The 21,601-nt window shown below is 38.6% G+C and overlaps 2 protein-coding genes across 7 annotated transcripts in view; one reads left to right on the plus strand and one right to left on the minus strand.

The window, feature by feature from the left end:
• SERPINI1 (serpin family I member 1) overlaps nt 1-6,555 on the minus strand; it is a 79,686-nt gene extending 73,131 nt beyond the window's left edge. The window contains exon 1 of one of the 2 annotated variants that reach the window (XM_004424772.3): nt 6,409-6,555. The gene's annotated coding sequence lies outside the window, so the exon portion shown is untranslated. The remainder of the gene's footprint in view (nt 1-6,408) is intronic. The other variant, XM_087440069.1, reaches the window with a different exon arrangement.
• The window catches only part of PDCD10 (programmed cell death 10), a 43,563-nt gene continuing 28,398 nt past the window's right edge, over nt 6,437-21,601 (plus strand). Inside the window, exons 1-2 of one of the 5 annotated variants that reach the window (XR_015554506.1) lie at nt 6,437-7,437; nt 18,993-19,064. The gene's annotated coding sequence lies outside the window, so the exon portion shown is untranslated. Of the gene's footprint in view, nt 7,438-7,846; nt 7,868-18,992; nt 19,065-21,601 lie in introns of those variants that run through there. The other 4 variants (XR_015554507.1, XM_004424774.3, XM_087440073.1 and 1 more) reach the window with 4 other exon arrangements.

The following is a 21,601-nucleotide window of genomic DNA, read 5'->3' on the forward strand; positions in this document are numbered from 1 at the left end:
CAAACCACTGTTCCCCCTGCTTCATCCACCACAAAGGCCAAAGTCCTTGATATCTCAACATCCCTTAAAACTAAGGGCAGCCACATGCCATGGGCCAGTAAGTCCACGGTCGATATTTGCTGGAGGTCACTGAAAGATTTATTTCCTGGTTAAAAGAGAAGACTCAATAGGCACAGCTGTTCCTCATTCTTCCTGCCCTGAACTGGAATGTGGTATCTGATCAGCAGAAGCATCTACTTTGTAGCAAGCATGCGAGAAAGCATGAGGACAAAACTCAGACAGCATTGAGCCTCCTAACAAAAAGTAAATAACTACTTTCCTCTAGACTTCTTGTTCTGGAAAAATAAATCCCTATTGTTTTACATCATTGTGCATAAAACTTGCAGCTAAAAGCATTTCTAATTGATATACACTTTAAAACTATTTTTTAAATTGTCAATTAGTTTTGGCCACACAATGTGAGTAAAAATTTGCTTTTAAGATAAGCTCGTATAATAAGATTTCTTTCTCTTTCAAAATGTTTAATTTTATATTAATAATTATTAGCTAAAGCTGCTGTTATATTAAAAAACATGAAGAATTATTATTAGGCCTTTATAATTTTAAGTTATCAGCATTCTATCTTTTTGAAAAAATCAGAAACTTTGAAATACAGGAAAAATTACTTTTCTGACTTAGATTTAGTTAATGCACCTTATGCTCAAGAACTCATAATACAATTTTTAAAAAGTTCCCTGATTTAGCAAAAACAAAAATTATAACATTATTATGTAGTTGTGAGAATATTGGTATTGTAGAAATCTCATCCAGTATTACACGTCAAATGACTTACAATACAAAATACAATTTAATCTGCTTTAGGTGTAGAACAAGTGATTTGATATCTGCAAGCAATTTAGGATACTGTGTAGAGGTTTCTTAACTGGAAGGCTGAATATATCTAAAAAACATTAATTGCTTCGATGATTTTAAATTGCTTTGTGAATTACACAACAATTAAATGCTCCAATAACTGAGTTAATTCAAGTGAATGGCAAAAATATACATCATAATACAGTATTTATAGTGTATTAGTAAAAGATGGAAAAGCAATAAAATTAACTCATCAAGTTACATAGGGTTAAAAGACCTCAAATAAAACTACTTAGTTTCTCAAAACAAAATTTAGGTTATCAAGAAAATGACAGAAGCAATTGAATGTGGATAAAATATCAAAAGTATTCCAGTGAGCTCATCGGGGTTCATTCAAAAGACGCCAAGACGCTAGGGGGGAAATGGACTATAAGTTGACAGGTACTCATTGAATTGCTAGATTGTGCTATGAAATCACTTTGGGAAACCTGAGTTCCTGTTACCAGGAATTCTGGTATGAGATACACCTCAGAAAAACAATACGCTTAGGAAAATAAGGTTATTAAATCAAAGTAAATTCCATCTGCCTCCTTCCCCCATTAAATTAGGAGCTGTGAGAAGCTCAGAAGGCTCCTTTCCTAGGTTGAACCAGAAGGGGGCTTCAAAGCAGTGGCTGGAGCTGGAGGTATATCCACATGTCAGAAGGCCAGCCCTGAGCACTCTTAATGCCAAATCTCAGAACTCACCTTCCCCACGCTGCCTCAAAGATGACTAACACCCGTGTAATTTAGGTTTAAGGAGCCTGAATAAGGCTTCCCAATGCAACTATTTCACTGAAAATTGAACACTCAAGACCAATTAAATTTTAGTTAAGATGAAGTCTCATATTACATTTATCTATTTTTCTCTAAGTTTCTATTTCCATGTGTCAAGAAAAAAAAGTCATGGAATGTGTGTATATATGTGTGGGGAACATTACTTAAAAGTATCTCTTTAGGTCAGCAAAGTTCTAAGCAAGGAGAGACCACAAAAATTCCAAACCACATCCCTAAGAAATTTCTATCTAAAGTACACATACACAAGGTTGCAGTTAATAACAATGTTCGCTCTATTCATTCAGAAATCCAACAAAAGACAGTGACATTTATATTTAGCTCTAATATAAGCAACTCTTGTGGGCAGAGGGCTGAATTTGGTGCTAAACCAGATGACTAAGAAAAATTCATTTTTCTAGTTGTACTTGTTTGTGAAAAATGTGAAATGATGCTTCATTATAGGTTGTCAAAATATTTAAACAAATTGTTACCAAGTATAGACTATGTATAAGGCTCTCAAAGTAAATACAAAGGTGAATGAAACTCAGTTTTAGTGCTGAAGATACTAAGCATCTGGTGAGGAAGACAGTTATGAACTCTGCTAACTCCACACAAGGCACAGGGCTAAGCATTGAGAGTAATGCCAAAGGAACACCAAGAAGGAAGAGTCATCAATCACCAGCTCTAAGCCAATTTGTAGTTATCAGCATAATAGTAAAAGTATGTGAAAAAGCAAACAAAAGACAGTTAAATATCTGCTATCATTAAACTTACTACTAAAGAACTATTGACAATTAACTAGAATTCTCCAGGTCTTATGATAATGAAAAAAAAATCACATCTGAATTCTTAAATCTAACCTTAACCAGATTAATTTGTTTCTGGAAGGTCAAATGAAAAAAAACAATAAATGCCCAACTCCACGTGTGCTTCAACACAATCAGTCTGACTTCTTTTCTTCTTCTCCTGCTTCCAAAAAAGATGTAAGAGCAAATTCAGTTTTCATAAAATGAAATACGCTTCTTATAGATAAGCTTCAACAAAGGTATTGGACTTGAGGTACAATGGTAGGCCACAATGGCAGGCTCCCCTGGCTGCAAAATGCAGACCTTGGGGTGCCACCGATGGGAGAGCCCTTTCCCCTCACCCACATTCCCTCTTTCTGGGATGAACTTAGAAACACTGGCACGCAAAGTGGTAGATAAGTCTTTGCAGCCCACACCACCTGAATTAAACTGGTCTCAATGGACACTCTGACACTCTGGCAAAGGCTAACCAGAATAAAGCCATTCTCAGGCCTCATGTATAGCAATCATTCCACAAAGTCAACTGACTGTTGTCTATCAAAGTGCACGCTGGCTCAATGCGTACACTAAAGAAGTGTTGGCCAACAGTTCTAATTTAGTAAGTGGTTATACGGCAACTTCCTTATGCTGAGCATGATCTAAGGTGCTCAGAACAGGAGGGAGACAGAAAAGAAGTACAGAGTCTCCAGGAGCTAATAATCTAGTGGCTTAAAAGACACTTACCAAACTTTAAGACCTAAATTCTGAAAACCTTAGAGGTAAGATTGAAAACAAAACAAAAACAAATGCTTACCTTTGTATAATAATTAATCCTGATCCCCAAAGTCGTGTTTAACCTTAGCAGTCTGCTTTAAAAGGTGGGGGTGGGGGGGCTCTGTTTATCTTTAGTGCCTGGTTCAAGAATCTCTGTTGTTAAGCGGGAAAACAAGACATTATGTTTTTACTTCTTTTTAATACTATTTCCAAATAATAATGTTTCACTTAGAAGTGAATATATACACGCAGGATCTTTTCTGCCTCGCTTTAATAACCCATGATGATTCAAAATCTAATGAATTAATGTCAGTCTGACCCTAGCTAAAATGAAAACGTAGGAAAGTACTGTCTTCCAGTATGGATACAGGCCTTCAGAAATCAATGATTGGGGACAAAAAAGGCCATGGAAACAGTTATAGGTATTTATCAAAAAAAGATCAAATCTCTTTTCTCTCTTGCTAAGGGTATGTTTCTCAAACAGTTTTCTTCACATCTATAACCCCACCGCACCAAAACCATTTGATCTTGAACCTTTAAATCCTGCTCTTTTGTGATGCACGCATCAGTGAATGCTCCTGTTAGAAAGAGAAATTCATGCTACTCGATTACTTTTACTCAATAGGCTTAGAGTCAGAATTTTAAATAAAAAAAAAGTCCAAAGTTATCGTAATTTGAAATTAACCAAGTCTTTTGGCTAAAGAACGTTAATCCCCAGAGCATCTTACATACAAGAAAGACATTCTGCACTCCATTGGTTTTTCTCTTATCATATATATACTCATTGAAAGCCATACACGAATAGTAAAAATCAAGAGCAGAATAAATAATACGATTTTCACCTAGGCAGTGCTTTACATAAAACTATAAACTGTCGTATAATGAACCTTCGCAACAGCAGTAACGTACAATCAAGAAGTCTTCAGATTATCTGAGAGATAATGTAAACACCAATTTAAAATGTGCCAAGAGTTCAAGGTAACAAATACCTAGGTACCATATATTGTCAATGATTTTCTCCCTTATAAAAAACATGGTCTTCTTACTGTCAAATGATATAGGAACCTAATCTCTTTCACTGACATAATAAAAAGGATCCAAATCTTGGAAACAGGTGAAAAATCCAGTACTCTAATACCACAAACTCATTCATTCCTAATGAGATGCTATTCTTTATAATACCTCAGAGCAGAAGACCTATAAATAGTTGGGATTCAAAGTACATCTGAATTTCAACTGTTTTGATATTTATTTTCTATCCCATTTACTTGATTATTAACAGATAATAATCAACCAAACCCTTTCAAAAAGCTATTTTAATAAAGGCTCTGAAAGAACTTCATTGCCGGTATTATTAATTACTATTATTACATGAGGGAAATAACCCAGTGACAGCAAGTATTCAATTTCACAAAACGAATCAGTAGCAGAGCCTGAGAGACAATCTAAGACTCTGATTCAATACAATCCACTAAACCACAAACAGCAAGAGCAAACACAATCTTTTCTAAGCCTCACTATACATCATCGTACCCATTTTTTCCCCTAAAATCATTTTCACAGAGTCATATCAGCTATGTGAACTAACAGACTCTCCCATGATGTAGCAAAGATAAAATCGGATCCTTACCACAGCTGCTAAGCTTAGTGGCTACTGTTGCTTTTTCTTTCTTCTAAGATCTTTGCTGCTTCTAATACTTACCTGATGTGCTTGGCGACAATCTAAAAGCACCCGTTTTTCTAAGATCTGTCAGTCCATATATTTCTTTGGTGTGTGGGAGAGGGTGCTGGAGGGGAGCAGTACATACAATGATAAATCACTTAAGCTTATCAGTAGCAGCCCGCAGTAGGACTGAACTTTAAGTTATGAAGAGAATTCCTTCCAGCCATTTGTTTTCAAAAAGGAATTTTGCATGCATTATAGAAATAAAATCCAAAAATCATACATAAATCAGGAAAGGGTGAAAACAAGAAGACAGAAAGTGATTACTCCATTTTATTAACCCTAGTTCAAAAAATCCAGATTAAAGTATTCAGGGAGACTCTGAAATATACAACTGTCACAGTGAAAACATTTCAGAAAATGTGCTGCAATATGCTACTATGATTAAAAGCCATATAATCCGGGGAACCTCTGTCACAGAAAGAATAAGAAAATGAACTAGGCAAATAGCTTTTTACACACTTTTCTAAAATGAAAAGGCTGTAATTTTGTCACAGTTACACAAAGGTAGGTGCAACTTCATCTTTCCCTAGTATAAAAACATATTTTCATCCATAGGTATTTGATTACATTCAAAGAAATCACACATGGTTTAATACCAAGAAATATTATTTTATGATACTATTACATGTGTTCTAAGTCTGAACCCATCGTAACACATACTAAGGGTAATCATTTACTATATACTCTCTAAATAGAAAAGACCCTCGCACCGCTCTTCTTCTACTTTTGTTTTTTTAAATGTACAAATATTATCGGACACAAACGAGAGAATAAGGAGCAGCAATGAGGTACACCATATGTTCCCACTGTAGGCTGAGTCCTGGTCTTTGTTCCAGTATTCTAGAGCCACTGAAAGGAAAGCCAAGTATCCATCCATTAAAACATTTTTACATTATTTCTGGCAAAAGTTATACTACTGATAGGTTCACTCATCTTGATTATTCCTGCCTGCATTTGCTTCTTTAATACAGATCTCTTGCAATTCTATGAGCCTGCAGTACAACCACCTTGGAAAACAGGTCTGTAGCAGGACAATCTGATAAAACAACGTAACGGGTAGACATTGAAGAAGAATGCAAACTTAGTTTCCTAGTAAAAGAGTTCAGAAGTAATTCTATATCAATGACAAAATTTTTGGTTTTTACCAGCTACGCACCTATCCAGATATTATCCACCTTGCAGGGTTTCCCTCAATCTTAAAATCTCCCAGGACAGTTTTAACGGTACAACTCAAACCAAAAACACTAACCACGCCCTTTATACCCACAGTCAAGCCACCTTTTGCTCTTTTTTCCCCCTCAAAGTAACAAATGTACATCTTTCACCTACAAGGGTTTGCACCAGTTCCCCAACCCGAGTCAGAGACTCTTTTTAGCCATGCCTTGAAATAATTCCTGTTGGAAGATGTTTTCCCGCGGGCAGTGTGCGGATGCCTAGAAGAGGCACCCACGCTTACCTCCCACGCACCTGCAACCCCTGGCGGGATGCTGGAGCTGCTGCTCCCAGGACTGCGCTCCGCTCCGCTCCGCTCTCGTTCCTGCTCTCTTCTCTCCCGGGAAACTACAGTCCAGGCTGCGCCTTCGGCGGCTACAGGGACCCAAGCTCCGCCTCCCCCTCCTCTAGTTGGCGAATCGGCAGCTGTTGCTCCTCCCCCTGCTGTTCCTGCTGCTGCCCCGGCTGGAGGCGGCGGGAAGCCGCTGCCCTGGTACCTTCCCGCTCCCCGCACTTCTGCAGTTGTTCTGTCGCTTCCCTTCCCCTGGGGACCCCTCTCCTCTCACTCCGCGGCCTCACACCTGGAGCTGCCTCTCGCCCCGTCCGAGCACCTCCGTGAGAAGCTCAGGCTCAACCGATCCCTCCCCGACCCGCAGGTCTGGCCGCCCGGTGTGCCTGGGGCTCGGCGGCTTTCGGGGAAGCTGCTCCTCTGGCCAGGGCGCATCCCCACACCGCGCCCTCCCTCCACCCGGCGATTCCCCCGATGCTTCCTCTCCGCCGGCGCGGTGTCCACAACTCAGGCGCCCCACGTTCCCCACTTCGAGCTCTCCCCCCACCCCCCCTTCCTTCCTCTATCGGCTAGCCCGCCCCCACAATGGGTGAGTCGCCTGTGGGGCCAACCCTGCACCCTGATTGGCGCAGGTGAGAGCTGACCCCTCCCTTCCTCTTCTTTCCGTGCACCCTCTCTTTTCATCTCACCTCCTCCCGCACAGGCAGGGAACTCTCCTACTATTGGCTAGAAGTGTCCCCACCCATCGGCTCAGGCTCCACCGCACTGCCTGCTGGGAATTGTAGTCTTGCTTGTGCAGGAACTGCCGACGACGCCGGCGAATGGGACTACGAGTCCCCATAGGCCCCTGCGCGACTCCGGCTGGGCAGGATTCCGGACAACGCCTGGTTCCTCTCGGGTCCTTCCGGCGTCGCCGGAGTGAATTGATCCGGGAGTTCAAGAGGGCTCCAAAGGTGGGACGTGAAGTCTGTGCCTCACTTGTCGGTAAGGTGTGGCTGTTGTGTCCCAGTCCCTGTAATCCCCCGCGGAGCAGAAGAGGTCTGGGGTCACACAAGGGCCGTGGCTGAGGCACTCGGGCTTGGCTCCGGCAGGCGGAGCGGACGGGGCTGGGAACGGGGCCCTATGGGCGTAAGCGAGGTTACCCTACGCGAGTGGCGTAAAGCGGGTTTGTAAATGCCGCCTGCCCTGTTCAGGCCCGAGCGCCTCCAGGAAGTCTCTAGGTGGAGGCGGGAGGGGAAGGGCATGGTTGGCCTCTGGGGCCGCCGGAGAAGGGAGAGGGCGGATGTGCGTGGGGTGGGGTCCTCTGAAGGTGTGGCTTGGGGCGGGGAGATGAGGCTGCTGTTTTCCCCCTGCTTTGGAAGTGGGATAGAGGAGGAGTGGAGAAGGAAGAGGTGCTTGGGAGTCTGCTCTTGGGGTGAGTCGGGTTCTGCCCTTTGAGGGAAGAGGAGAGCTGTAGAAGGAAGAGTCAAATGTTGACAGAGATCTACGGATTTAGTTTCAGTTTCATGATGTGGCCCCTCTAAGTAGGTAATTTTACCCTAAGGAGAAAAGCATAACCCGCTTAGATGTAATTCCTAATCTAAATGTGCGCTTTTACAGTTTTCAGAGAGCATTCACGTTGGGATGCTGATGAGGAAACTGAGGAGATAAATGACGTGCCCAAGGTCACACAAGTAGGGCCAGATCTCTAATCTGATTATAGTCCAGCTTCTGAATCAGAGCTGCCACACCAGAAAGAAGGAGTAAGGAGATTGGTTGTGTTTTCTGAAAAGGGTGGAGGAAGTTGCAAAGTAATGGATTTTATATGTTTCTAAGATGCCATTTGTGAGGTGAAGAGTTTTTTTGACCAGGGGAGAGATTCCTCAGTAAATGAAGGACACACTCTTAGCGTTTTGGGAAAATAAGAAGAAAGAGTCAGTTTCAACTTAGATATTTTTTCCTTTTATTAGAGGTGTATTAAGTAATGAACTGTACTACCATTTTAAATTTTGTTTATTGCAGTAACATTGGTTTATAACATTGTAAAAATTTCAGGTGTACATCATTGTACTTCTATTTCTGCATAGATTACATCATGTTCACCACCAAAATACTAATTACAACCCATCACCACACACATGTACCCAATTATCCCTTTCACCCTCCTCCCTCCCCCCTTCCGCTCTGGTAACCACCAATCCAATCTCTGTCCCTATGTGTTTGTTTATTGTTGTTATTATCTACTACTTAATGAAGGAAATCATACGTGTACTACCATTTTAAAGCGTAGATAATGAGATAGGAGAACATAAACAATATATCCCATCCTTACAGTTAAAAGATATTCCTTTCCCTTCCTACCTTAGGACTGTTTTTACCTTCGTTTTGTAAAACTGAGAGCAGTGGGATTGGAATTCTTTCCCAAAACTTATTATACAGTTTTTTCAAATAATAGAGCATCACGAGAGACTGTAGCCTGCTCATTACTAGAAAAGAAGATACGTTGCATTTCTTGGAAGCAACATCACATTTTTGCTGATTTTTGTTGTGTTTCCCCTCATTTTCTTGATTCTGGGCGTATGTATGTAAAGTAATAACATCAGGCTTTGCATATTTTATTTTTCTTAATATCATCTGTGACATTTAATATCCTTATTTTATATTAAAGAAAGGAAAAATAGGACATTTATATTTTATATTGAACAGAAAGCAGTGTGCTTGTTCCAATCTTATCCTTTATAATTGTTATTATGACCAGTTATTAGCTCAGGAATATTATTATTGGATAGTTTTTAAATAAAATTTTTGGAGTATGTTCATTGACCTCAGGATTTCTTCATGATAAGTTTGTACATAATGAGATGTCTACTGTTAGCAGGTTGTCACATCGTGGTTTACTGTTGAATAAGTTGACCACTGATATATGCTGCATTTTGAATGTACTCTGCAATTGTTAGTATTATCAACAATGTATTTAACTTTTGAATGCAAAAATACTTTCTAGGATCACAGGTGTTACATTCCCCTGTGATTGAAGTTGAGGGCTTGGAAATTAATATGACCTTTAAAATAGAAGAGAGGTAGGATACTATAGAATAAAATAAAATCAGGAATAATGCAGCACCATGAGTAAAGCAGTACACAAGGAAGGAAGACCAACTAAACAAATGGAAAGTTATGTGGGAATAACTGGCTCTGTGCTATATTAGGAGGGCGTGGTAGTTTAAGTAGGCCATAAACTGAACATAAGTGATGGTAAAGCAAGAATGTTATTGTATTTTCTAGATGGCAGTATAGGTATTGGCTTTTTGTTGGAGGAAGTATGAAAATGAGTTGTTCTAACTTTTGACCTGCAGCTATGAGGTTGTGGAATGAACTTTCAAACTAAAAGTCAGGAAAATTTGGAGATAAGTAAAATTAATATAATGCATTGTCCGCCGTGTGTTACTTTTTGTCCTTAGTTCAGTTCTACCACTAATTTCTCTTCATCTCTGAGGTCCCTTATAGTTTGATATTTCACCTCTGTTGGAGCGGCAGAGTGATGTTTCTATTGTGTTTATCATCTTTAAGTCACCTGCTGGAGTACTGTGGTCATTTTGGATCTCTGCACATTGAATAATTTAGGGTTCACAGATGATGTATACACTTGTATTTTTATAGTAGTTTGCAGTTTACCAATGTCCACAATTGTTCTCATTTTGGGTTTTGTAGGAGCCTTGTGTCAGCTTTTGGACATTATCTCTTACAGGACTTAGGATGTCTTCCATGTACATCTGTCTCCTTTTCTTTAAGGATATAAAGTTTATAAGAACAGGACTGTGTGTTATCTTTTTATTCCCAATAGGTAAAGTAATTGAGTACCTGTTTACCGAATGAAGAGGTTCAGATTGGTTAAGTGTAAGGTCATGCAACTAGTAACTGGTGGGACCAAGACATAATCCAGTTCTTTTGACTGCAGATCTTTAATATTGTGGGATAAAGACTCAGTTCCCTTAGATTATTTATTTTACGTGAGAAAAAGATTTAAAATGACTTAAATATTCAAATACTATTACCCTCTTACTTTGTTTAATGCTGACAATTTATCTTTTGTCTGGTATCCAGCTCTCCATCCTTATCCCCAGCCTTTCTCATTTGCTGTGCCTTTCAATTACCACATAACATAAGCTCCTTCCTGACTCGGGGGCCTTTGTACATGTTGCATCCCTCTCCTTGGACTTCTCCCCCTCCCCTTCCCAAATCTGGCCAACTCCTAGTAAATTTTCAAGGCTCAGTTTAAATGTCATTCCTCAGGGGCACCTTCCCTGACCTTCTTTAACCCATCCTTCCTAAAATTAGACTAAGTTTTTACTATATCTTCACCATACTCTGTGCTTCTTTGTAGCATCACCACAAATGGAACTTAATTATTTCTGTATTGATTTGATAAATGACTGTCTCCCCACTAGACTGTAAGCTACCAGGGTGGGTCGTCTCGTTTGTCATGTGCCTTACCTCACTGCTTACACAGTATCTGGCGAAAAGTAAGTGCTCAGTAAATATTTGCTGAATTAATGAACAAATGGTTGAGCGAATGGATGCTTTCATGCACAGTGCCACCAGCACTCTGCTAGGGACAAAAATATAGAAATGAGTAAAATAGACGTGCTTCCCACCCCTAGGTAAAAAGGAGTTGACAGAAGTTTAATATAAATTGTAGAAAGATGTTCTTTCTTGGAGCTCTCTAAAATCAGGATAGTTTTCTGTGGGGAAATGACAAAGGAGTCATTTTCTATTTGAGCAAAATTTCTGTACAACAGAGCATTTTGGAGACCTTATCACTGTCCTGCATTTATTATAACAAAATATAGAGATGGAAGAAACTAACTTTTAATAGATTGTCTTCTTCCGTAGTGTTATGTCATATTGTCCTCAAGGAAATCCATGCTTTTTCCTTTTTTCTGTTGTTGTTTCATGTTGTTTTTTACCCATGGTATCTTCCTTTGAATTTTACCTTTAATATCACCTGCTTTAGACAAGGTGACTTTGTAAAATTAAGTAGTGCTTGTTTCAAAAGAGTTTACATTTTGGGCTTCTTGAAAATTTTCATAATGTTTCAGTGGGTCTTAAGGTAATAATCTTATTTGCTTTAAATCTAGATACTTATGAGGGTAAAGAGATCATTATTTTAAAAACACGCAAACTAAATTTCAGGGGTAAATTGTGTTAGGTTTTGTTCCTGAAAAACAAATGCTCTCATCCTTTGCAGTACTATGGTAATGGCATAGAGTAAATTCAACAGCTCTGAATTGCTGTAGCCTTACATGCCTTCATGAAGTTACCAAGTCACTCTCCCACAAAATATTGTCAAAAAGTGATTGCTGATATTTGGCTTTAAAATTTGATAATGCTGTCAGTTTTTATTACTAAATATAAATCTTTGATAAGTCCTAGACTTATTTTTTTTAAAGTCAGTCCCGATGTTATTTGAATGTCAGATAAAAAATTCATATTTAGGGCTGGCCCCGTGGCTTAGTGGTTAAGTGCACGCGCTCCGCTGCTGGCGGCCCGGGTTCGGATCCCGGGTGCGCACCGACGCACCGCTTCTCCGGCCATGCTGAGGCCGCATCCCACGTACAGCAACTAGAAGGATGTGCAACTGTGACGTACAACTATCTACTGGGGCTTTGGGGGAAAAATAAATAAATAAATAAAATTATTAAAAAAATTCATATTTACCTAGCATAACCAATATGTAGAGGATAAAACTTGAAGTACTGCTTATGTGTTGTTGGATTATTAAGGTCTTTATGATAGGTAATGTTACAAGAATTTCAACCTAATTACATGATAAGTTTTTTCTCCATGATATAAACTGTAGAAGTGATTTAGAAGTTAGTGTGATTGATTGTGTATATTAGTGCATTTGAAATGTTATAGAAGTTTGCAGTCTTATGGTTTAGGAATATGCACACGTGCGTGTGCACAGTGTAAAAAATGAAAGCACCTTTATTGCAGCAATTAGAAATAAGGTATTTGCAGAAAGGTAAACCATGTAGTTTGTTGGTCCATTTTTGACTATATGAAGATGAAAAATTCACTTTTCTCATTTTAGCTACAAATTTTAGATTTTTGCATTTAGATGCAAATTAATTGCATCTTAGATATAATGTAATATTACAATCTTATTTTTCAAGGTCACCCTTGTATTTTTGGTATGAGTAATCTTTTTTTTTTTAACCCCCCAAAAAGTGATTTGAATTTATTCAGTCTCAATCTCACTCTTCTACAGTTGCCTAGAGTCAAGTGTTACTGTAGGGTTAAAAAAAAAAAAAAAAAAGATTCTACCAGCAAGCTTACGAATTATTGCATAACAGCAGTGGAGCTTATTAAATGGTAGTCACTACTGTTTACTCATGCCAGTCTCTTGGAAATAAGTTTACCAGAAGTCTGTCTACATTGTATAATAATGATACTCTGGTTCATTCCTTTATCAAATATTTATTGGGTATATATTATGTGTGAAATTGCCTTAAATCATCTTTGGAATGAGTGGGGATATAATACAATAGCCGACATTTATTGAGCAGTAACTAAGCGCAAGCATCATGCAAGTATTTCACATGTTCTAGTATAATCCTTGCAGCAACCCTGTGAGGTAGAGGCACTGTTATCCCCAGTTTAAATGAGGAAACTAAAGTCCAGAGAGGTTAAGCACCTTGCCCAAGGTCGCACAACCAGTAGTTGCTTGGAATTAGGATTTAATTCATGCTGGCTGACTCAAGAGACCATATTTTTAATCATCAGTAAAAATGATGTTAGCGATTGAGCTCAATTGGAGAGAAGTTAGATTTCGAGTTGCAGTTACAGATAGCTTCTATCTTAGCTGTTAAGGTCAATGTGGCAGGCAAAAATTACTTATATTCAAACTTACTCTAAAAAATTCCTTAAGAAATTACCATGTTGGAGACTAACATAACTTCAGCAAAGCCAGTTTTTTGTCTGGCATTGGACTAGAATTGCTTTTCCTTTGAGTGTTAGGTGAGGTAGTTGATTTGTTATTCAGAGACCATGTTGGAAAAGATTATAATACAGGAATCAAAAAGTGGTGAGCTGCTTATTTAAGAGGCACTGTGGCTCTAAGTCTGGTGGGGGGAGTAGTTTATCCGTGTCTCTCATCTCTTTCATTCTGGGGCTTATGTGCATGGAATGGAATTATGATCACTTATGTATTTCAGTAGTTATTTTTCTTTTCTTAAAAAAAAAAACCGTGAAGTATGTCAGTTGAGCTTGCCTAGGGTAAGTGTATGTAAAACGTGATGCAGGTATGCTCACTGGAGTTATGCAAAGTGGCAGCTTGATGTGTATTTCTTTACTGTCTCTCTTCCCTGCAAGACCACACACCCTCAAGGGCATGGACTGTGTCTGACTTTTCATCACTGCATCTCAAACTAACACTGTTGCTGACTTTGACTGACTGTGCAGAGTACTGTGCTAGGGACTAGGAAATAGAGAAAGGAGTAAACCTTTTCTTTAGGGCATTTATAATTTAGTGAATGAAGGGGGTGCATTTAGCCTTTCTGATACATTAAGTACTTTCACATGCATCAATTCGTTTGATAATTTTGGGTCAGTGCTGATAGGAAGGGGAAGAAAATGATAGTTTCTCTAACTTACCATCTGGTCCCTGGCACTGAAACATGCCTTCCTGCCTTACTCAACCATCCTGTCTTCAGGATGAACTGGAACTCCAGTGGAGATTGGAGTTAAGGAATGACAAAACCCTAGGATGTTACACCCCTGCTGCCTTCTTAGACTTATGTAAGGTTGCTACAACAAAAGCCAGTTGGGAATGGTAAATGAGTCAGACCTGGCCTCTAGGCTGCAACTGCTTCCTATACTAGTTCAGATTGTTGCAAGTCTTTCTTAATTTAATTCCAAAGGATTTTGAGTAATGCTGTGGTCTTTCATTCAGAAATACATATGCTTTGTGGATGCCTTTGTCTGTAATAAAATTGGCATATTGGCAGTATTGTCAAAACTTAAGAGATTTCTGAGGTCCTACCTTAATTTTGGTGTGCTTCCTTAATGAATTACAGTTTTGCAAGTGAAGGTTACAGAGGAACTGTATATACAATGTAAGCAGATACCATTCTGTCACCCTTATTTCTTCTTGTGTCTAATAGCGTTTGTAATTGAGATCAGTTGGGAGCTAAAGATGAAGTTAAATGTCACCAAGATAGAACCTAGTCCTCATTAGCACCTAGTGTTAAGCAAATGAGCCAGAGTCAATTTATCTGGGGCTAATCATTTTATTAACTTTTGAGTGCCTTGTGGCAGTGTTTTAGTGCAAAGAAATTTTGTAAGGTAAAGAAAATACACATTGCATAGCATAAAGGACGTTTAGGCGATTAGAAGTCATTAGGTTAAAAGGTTAAACAGTAGGTATCTAAGATTATAAGTGATACAGAGCAGGTAGACCTGACCGGTGTGGGACAGTCTCCTTAAATTGTACTTTCAAGAATAGAGACCATAGAAACAGTATGAGGGCTTATGTTTAGTTGAATTTCTAAGGGATTTTAAAGGAAAGCTTTAGTATTATATTGGAGAAATTAAAACAGGAGATCACAAATACTATTAAAAAGGAAAATAGAAATACCTCAATTAAACACTAAATGACTATTCACTTAGGCATTATTTGAGTCCTGAGCCACTAGATAAAGAACTTTATGGGCAAAAGATGAACATATTCAAGGGGACAAATTTGTTTCCTGCCCTCCAACAAATGTTTTCATTTGAATTTTCTTCAGACTAGGATTTAGGCATTGGAGTAGGAAAAAAAATTGAGGATTGTCGCAACTAAAGAGTTCTGTATTTTTTACCCTGAACCAGTTTTCGGAAGTATCATAGAACCCAGTTGTTGCTATTTTTGTTGTTGTTCCTATTTCCCATCAGCTAATTCAGAGGTAATGAGCCCTTTGACTCTGTTGTCAACTTTTGATAATCCTGTAAAGATTATCCCCTTTTATGAATTATCTCGAAAAGGTCTTTGATCGCATCTTGATTACACTCTGCTACCCAATCTGCTTCTGGGCCACAGCTTTCTTTATTAAGTTGATCTATGTACATTAAGAGAATAAAAAGTAATTTTAACATAGGCTTGGCAAATAGTTTTAAAATGCATATGATGATCAAATTCCATTAAGTATTCCAGACTTATGTAATTTGCTTTGGATGATATAGGTAACTTTTTTCTGGTGGCCCAAGTAATTTATTTATACCTCCATTTTGGCAAATGGGGGAGAAAGTTTTTAAAAATCTGCTATGTAAGTGGCCTTTATGACATTGTGATATCAGTATTAGGCTGTCATTGTGTGTGCTATGCAGGGCTAAGACTAGGCTGAGGCAGTCGAGGGGCCTGGGGTGCAGAATTTAAGGAGAGTGGGCCGGCCCCGTGGCTTAGCGGTTAAGTGCGTGCTCTCCGATGCTGGCGGCCCGGGTTCGGATCCTGGGCGCGAACCCAAGCGCCGCTTCTCCGGCCATGCTGAGGCCGTGTCCCACATACAGCAACTAGAAGGATGTGCAGCTATGACATACAACTATCTACTGGGGCTTTGGGGGGAAAATAAATAAATAAATCTTAAAAAAAAAAAAAAAAAAGAATTTAAGGAGAGACTCACTCTGTGTCATGCAAGTCAGAGCTAAATTTTGTTCTCTAGGTATCTAGAGGCCTCACCCTAGTTCCAGTCGTGATGCCATGTCAGGTTCATAGAATTTTTGATAAGATATCAATAACTAATAATGTTAACTAACAATAACTGAAGCAAAATCAATAACTAACAATATTAACAATAATGAAAGCACTGTGTTAAGTGCTTTGTACGCATTTAGTACTCTTAATAACCCTGTGAGGATTAGTACTGCAATCACTGTTTCCATTAACTTCTCACTGAGTTTACAATGATAGATTAAACAATTTAAATGATATCACCCAGCTGAGCAAAAATTCAAACTCAGATCTTTGTTTCAAATCTGAGTGCTTATCTACTGCTCTAGACTGTCCATCTGTGTGTATAAAAACTTAATTACTTCATCCATTTTATAGATTTCTGTGTTAAGAAACAGTACTCTCCAAAATATGCAAGGGCACATCCTGACATGATGCAGTTCACTTCTAAGGTGAGTGAGTCGGAGGTCTCAGCAGCATCAGACCGGAGATCCACAAACTTGTGCTATCCTGGAGCGACCTGGAGTCAGCCACATTCCTGCTGTCTTCGGTCTTGAAACTCCACAAGGAGTCTGGGGGTCTTGCCTATAAGCTGATTGACCCATGGATGACAAAGGAGCAGGGCAGGTTAGTCTAGAAGTAGTTCAGTTTGGCAGACTAATACGTCTTGTACGATAGGCTATATAGTAGGTCAGTAGCATATTTGTTTACTATACCTGTCACCATTGTGTTTTGTTTCTTAATGTGGATTTCTATGGACTTTTATTTCTAAATTGTGAAATTTGGAGATTGGACTAGATAATATATAATGGCTGTTTTCGTTTTAGAATTTTAGAGTCTTAACATTTATGTTTCTTAAATACATAAGCATGTGACAAGAATAAGGGTAAATTTACTGGTGAGAGATAGAGATCTGGAACTGAGTTATGGAAAAATCTGGGTCCAGATCTCTTTTGCCAGCCCATACCCTTGCTATTGGGACCACTCACCTTTGTTCTTCGTAATGTTTGTGTAGTGATTTTCCTGGAGCAGTGGTTTTCAAATTGTGTGGAGAGAGGTGTTTAAGAGCTCCTGTGAGAGGGAGGGCTGGTAAACCGTAGTTACTTAATACATTTATTGGGTGAATGAACCGTTGAGTGTGTTTTGTCTTTCATATATAGGGTTTGATAAAAGATTTTATTTGAAAAACAAACAAACCAGAGTTCTGCTGCATTAAAGATGTTTAAAATCACTTATCTTCCTCTGTTTATCTGGCTTTCAAGAGTCTTTGATTGCTGTGGCTAGATAATTGAGCAGGAGACCTGACTTCTAGAAAGAGATCTGATCTTGTCATCCTAGACTAAAATGTACTTAATTGTCATAGCTAATATTGAATAATTACTGTGTGCCTTGCCCTGTTCTAGACGCTTTACCTGTAATAATGTGTTTAATCTTCACAACAGCCTTTAGAGGTAGATACTTTTATTATTCTCATCTTGTAGAAGAGAAAACTGTGGCACAGAGAAGTTAGATAACTTGCCTTGGGTCACGCAACTAGTAAGTGCTAGATCCAGGATGGAATTCAGGCAAGTCTGGGTCTAGAATCACTATGCTTGTTACCTCTCTAATGACAGTGCTGTTAATGTTGGCTCAGTATAATTGAAACAGTCCTAGTCCTGTTTTCCTTTAGGTAGCATTGTGGATATTGGTCTTTCTTAGAACCTTAACCCTCACTCAACCCTCTATAGAAAAATAAATTGTTGTTTTAAATGACTGATTTATAAGCATATGTTTAAAACCGAGTCTTCATTAATAGTTAAGGAACACCTATCTGTGACAGATACATGGAGATTAACAGAATGATAAAGGAATGGAGTGAAATTTAGCACACTTGTACATTTAGGCATTTTTCCTTCATGGGTCATTGTGCTCTAATTTGCCATTGTCATCTCTTTTCAATACATCTTAACTCAACTTTCAGATAATGTTTTAGTTAGAACCTCGGTTAGTTCTTCATTAATAGCTTAACAAATGCTTGTTTGATCAGTCGTGTTTACAGAGATATTGAAAATTATATCTTTTTGATCTTGTTCTTTAAAAAACCATAGCTGGAGTCTTTCAACCGGTTAGTGGTATCAGATACCCAGAAATTGTGGTATAACAGAGATGGCGCCTTTAAAAATTTGATTGAGTAGGTTAGACTTTCCGATGAAGTGATAAATCATTGTGGGATGTGTACTTTCTTTGAATGGTTGTTTAAAAGTGCAAAAATATGGTGCTTAGTAACTTAGTAAATTAGTCATTTAATATAGAGGCTTTATGGTTTGATTTAGAAGTTACCTCATCTTTTATTGTAACTACATCTCTTTCAAGTATACACCTCATTTTTCGTCCATGTTAAGGAACAAGCTAAAGCATCGAGAGGTGAAGTGACTTGCCCAGAGATGAGATAGTTTATAATGACAGTACCAGGATTTGAGCCCATGTTTTCAGACCTTATTTCTTTTGCTCTTTTCATGTATCTCTGCACAAATTGTTAATTTAATATTTTGAAAAAGCCCAGAAAAAAATTTGACATATATAAACAAATACAGTGGCAAAGTGTAATATATTACGCTTACCATTAAGAAGAGATTGTTTCTAGATGTCTGTAAATGCAAAACTCTGTAAATACTAAACTGACAGTAGTGCATCCTCAGGGAGGCTCAGTTCCACATTACCTTATTAAAAAAGGAGACTGTAGAATGGAAGACCTTGAACTATAAAAAATATAGAGGAAGGAGACAGATGTAGGTATAACCTGGAGGCTTCAGGCTCATTTTGGTCTGAGTAGGATCTCCTGCTTACCCTGTTCCTCTGCCTCCGTTTTTCCTAGCTTCCTCCTCTAAACCTTGTGTCTCTTGTTTGGAAGTGGCTACAACATTTTGACATGAGAAGGCCCTGAAAGGTAGGTTGTGATATCAGATGCCCATGTTTCCAGCTGTGTGAAATCGCCAGATTGGTCTACACAGCCTTGGAATAAATTCAGTTTCTCTAGGAGCCTGTATGATTTGTGATGCCAGGTGCTTCAGAGAAAGCAAGATGTTGTTAGTTATTTAAAACCCTGAATCAACTAACTACTAGGGACAGTCTACTTACTAGAATTTGTAAATAGTTTTTATGATCCGATGAGATCTTTTTCTTTTTTTTTCCTTTTTTTGACTTCCCATGAGACTACTTTGGAACCTATAATAGATATCAATAATAGAATTTGACAGTGCGAAGACCTTTAAGATAATATAATTTTACCCACTTTCTGTTTCTGATGGGGAAACAAGGCCAGTGATTAAGTGAAACTTCCACAAAATCAGGACCAGAACCCCTTTCTCAGGTGCTTAGTCAAATTTCATTTTACCTCTGTCACTGAGACTGGCTTTAGCAGCTAGTTTTGCTCACTCTAGCCACTGTTCTTTCCATATCAGTGGTTTCCAGTCTGTCCTGTTTACAAGAGTCCTCTGGGCTGTCTGCTAAAAATACAGCTTCCTGGACCCTTTCTTGGAGATTCTGCTTGAGTAGTCTTGTGAATATGTGTTTTTAATAGTCACCGAAGTGACTGTGATGGCTCAGGTCATCCAGCATTTGGGAACTGCAGTGCTCAGCACCCTTTTCCATAAAGTTTTGCTTTCTGCCAAAAGCTGCATAACTTTTGGATCTTGGTTATATGTAAAGCAAGGTTAACCTAGGTTGGAAATTCTTGCATTTTGAGAATTTTGTGAACAATTAAATTATACACCAGTTGTGTCCCCAGGATCTAAAAGACATCCTAGCAGCCCTAATAAAAATGAGTCATTAGAATTTATAATCTCTGCTGTTTTATTTTTCTTTAGTTTTATTTGGTTTTCATGTAAATTTCTGTTGGAATTCTGATTTTATTTGCAATCATCTGATGCTTATATTCTCTTAGCTTACTATAGTAGGAAGAGCTTGGGATAGCAAAAAGAGGTAAAAACTGGTAAATGTGACTGGGTCCAGACTTTGTTAATAGAATTAATTAGATTTGTATGTTTGTTTGTTTTTGTTTTGCGAGGCTTGATATTTGAAAAGTATTAGCAAGACTGATTCACCTTACATATTGCCCATCTCTTATCTCATTCAACAAACATTTATTAAGTGTCTACTATATACCTGCTCTGCTGACTCTGTTGTCTCTGTTGGGAAAAAGAAATAAACTTACTAATGGTAACGTAAACACATGGATTCTATCTACTGCTAGAATGAATAAACAACTTTTAGCTAAACGTTCATGGACAGATTGGGGATCCAACATAAATAAATACATAAATAAATAAATAAAATAAAACTTCCCTTCTTTAGGGAGGGAAATTAAAGGAGTTATAAGAATTTAGGACCAGGTAAGGGAGCTAGTACTGGATTTGGCTATAAAGAAAAACAAGACAAATAGACCTTCCTACAAACGTTTTAAGTTACTTTACAGTAGGAAGCTTCTTTTTCTCCCCAAGAACTGCATACATCAGTACCAAGACTTCTGGTTGTCCACTCATTTTCTTTGTGAGTAAATTGCTTTGGCTCTAGAGTTATCTCATGCCCCAGATGGAGTAAAGTGAGGCCGTTTCAGGAAATGCTGATTCTGAGCCTTGAGATATGCCCTGTAAGTTTTTTTTTTTTTGTGAGGAAGATCAGCCCTGAGCTAACATCCATGCTAATCCTCCTCTTTTTGCTGAGGAAGACCAGCTCTGAGCTAACATCTATTGCCAATCCTCCTCCTTTTTTTTCCCCCCCAAAGCCCCAGTAGATAGTTGTATGTCATAGTTGCACATCCTTCTAGTTGCTGCATGTGGGACACGGCCTCAGCAAGGCCGGTGAAGTGGTACGTCGGAGTGTGCCCGGGATCCGAACCCAGGTCACCAGTAGCGGAGCGCGCCCACTTAACCGCTAAGCCACGGGGCCGGCCCTGCCCTGTAATTTGTTAAAGGAACAGACTCCTGTTGGTTGGTTGGGCAGGACAGGACAGTAACTCCTATGACAAAGAGTTGGCAGTGGAATAGCCAAGAACCTATTTTTGTTGCCTCCCCATTCTAAACAAATAATAACCGTCTTAAGCCCAGGAAGATATTTGAAACTAATTTATCTGTGTTGGAAATTAGCAGTACTATTTTGAACTTTCAAGGAAATAAGGAGAAAAGTATAAATAACTGTTGCTTATGTTCTATTTGTTTTGGTATCCCCATGTCACATGGAGTGTTTTGAAGAAAAATTTGTTTAAAAGTATACCTTTTGTCTAAGTTATTAGCGTCTTTGGTTCTGGTTCTTGTTTTTTAAAATTCTGTGGATGCTAACCGCTCAAGAAACAAAGCTTACTTGGAAGTGAAAACTTCCCCAAAGCAACACATTTGAAATGGGAAACAAAGTAGTTCTTGCTATGTTACCACCATACCCACGTTAAATTTTTATTATTGATTATTAGCTAGCAGTTGTAATCACGGG

Source organism: Ceratotherium simum, chromosome 15 (genome assembly GCF_057802395.1).
Source record: "Ceratotherium simum simum isolate JZ-2026a chromosome 15, ASM5780239v1, whole genome shotgun sequence".
In the NCBI taxonomy this organism is placed as follows: domain Eukaryota; kingdom Metazoa; phylum Chordata; class Mammalia; order Perissodactyla; family Rhinocerotidae; genus Ceratotherium; species Ceratotherium simum.